A 2,065-nucleotide genomic window follows, 5' to 3' on the forward strand; every position below is an offset into this window, starting at 1 on the left:
ATGATAAGGTGATGATGGTGAAGATCACGGTGGTGATGATGGTGATAGTGATAATGATATGGTGATAATGATGAAGATCATGGTGGTGATGATGGGAAGATCATGGTGGTGATGATGGTGATGGTGATGACCGACACTTACATGGCCCTCACTATGCTCCAGGCCCTGGTCTAAGCCCTTTATTTACGATACTTCATTTCATTCTCCTACTTACCCTGCAAGTGAGGAATTATCATTATCCCCCATTTTTACAGCTGGGGAAACTGCAGCCAGAGTGAAGCTCCTTGTTCAATCTCCAAAGTGATATTTTAGAAACATTCATTCTGAGAGCAATGAAACAGAGGAGTTGAAAATAAGAGATTTTATTTCTTTGGAAGCAGTAAACATAACCATGAAAACTTGTTTACAGCTCACATGGAAACTTAGGTCAGCAGGGTCTCCTTACCTTTTATTTTTTTCTCATGTATTTACTTTTCAATATTTGAGCCTCCATTTCGCTTACAGTCTGTGAAAAATATTTGTACCTTTCGAGGTGCTTATTCACCCTGGAAAACTGGCTGCCATCCAAGCTCTGTGTTTTTGAGCAATTGGCTAAACTAGGCGCTCACATTCTCAGAGAACACAGCCAGGTGTCCTCTCCCTCGAAACCCCCTCAACCTCGCTCCCTCACTTTGTTTACGTCAACGCTTTTACCTTGTTTATTGCGGCGCACACACAAAATGAAAACCAGACAGGCAGGCGGGCCACTCAGGATTTTCCATAGGTGCTCAGCAGTTTCTGACCACTTGGCAGATGGCAAGAGGGGACGGATGGAGATGTGACCCGTCACATCAGCACAGCACTGGGGGAGCCGGGGCATCGTGGGGCTTGGAGGGGTCTGCAGGGAGCACCAAGTGGGGGTGATCAGCTCCTCTCAAAACTCATGGCCCTTTGAGGAGGGCTTGTGCCGGGTGACCAGAGTCAAATGGGGAGAGGGTCTGAAACTGTAGTCCAAGGGACTTCTGTCCAGAGTGTGGTGGGGGTGGGTGGTGTGGACAAGTAAATCAGCAACTACAGTGTCACAGGGACACTCTGGTGGGGAGTGGCAGAAACTATTCTGTTTTATGTTCTCTTTCCTGAGCACACAAGGGGGGTTTGTGCTTCCCCACCTTGCTCACAGGCAGGCTGGGGTTGGGAGGCATGTCCTGGCCACTAGGTTGTGAGTGACAGTGCCACATGCCACACGGGTATTCAAGGGCAGCGGCTACCCATGTGGCACTGTGGAGCCACGGTGGAGCCCTATAGATGGCACAGGAGAGGGACCCATGGGACCTGTTGGAATGTGCTCCGTGAGTAGGAAATGGACCTTGCTTTGATGAAGTCCCTGAGGTTCCAAGGTGCACTTTGACACTGCAGCCTGTCCTCAATTTCAGAGTTCAGTTTCCCTCTCTCATTCAAGGCTAGCCTTCACTGACCCCTCATCTGCCCCTGCACCCCAGACCACTACATGCATACCCCTCAGTGCCAACCAGGTGACAAGTAGAGCAGAGCACTCCAGGCAGAGGGAGCAGCATGTGCAAGTGCTGAGAAGGGGGCTGTGTACACAGGGGCATGTGCAAATGCTGAGAAGGGGGCTGTGTACATGGGGGCATGTGCAAGTGCTGAGAAGGGGGCTGTGTACACAGGGGCATGTGCAAATGCTGAGAAGGGGGCTGTGTACACAGGGGCATGTGCAAGTGCTGAGAAGGGGGCTGTGTACACAGGGGCATGTGCAAATGCTGAGAAGGGGGCTGTGTACACGGGGGCATGTGCAAGTGCTGAGAAGGGGGCTGTGTACACGGGGGCATGTGCAAGTGCTGAGAAGGGGGCTGTGTACACGGGGGCATGTGCAAATGCTGAGAAGGGGGCTGTGTACATGGGGGCATGTGCAAATGCTGAGAAGGGGGCTGTGTACACAGGGGCATGTGCAAATGCTGAGAAGGGGCTGTGTACACAGGGGCATGTGCAAATGCTGAGAAGGAGGCTGTGTACATGGGGGCATGTGCAAATGCTGAGAAGGGGGCTGTGTACATGGGGGCATGTGCAA

Source organism: Otolemur garnettii, unplaced genomic scaffold (assembly GCF_000181295.1).
Source record: "Otolemur garnettii isolate 467f Iridium unplaced genomic scaffold, OtoGar3 scaffold00185, whole genome shotgun sequence".
NCBI classification, from domain to species: domain Eukaryota; kingdom Metazoa; phylum Chordata; class Mammalia; order Primates; family Galagidae; genus Otolemur; species Otolemur garnettii.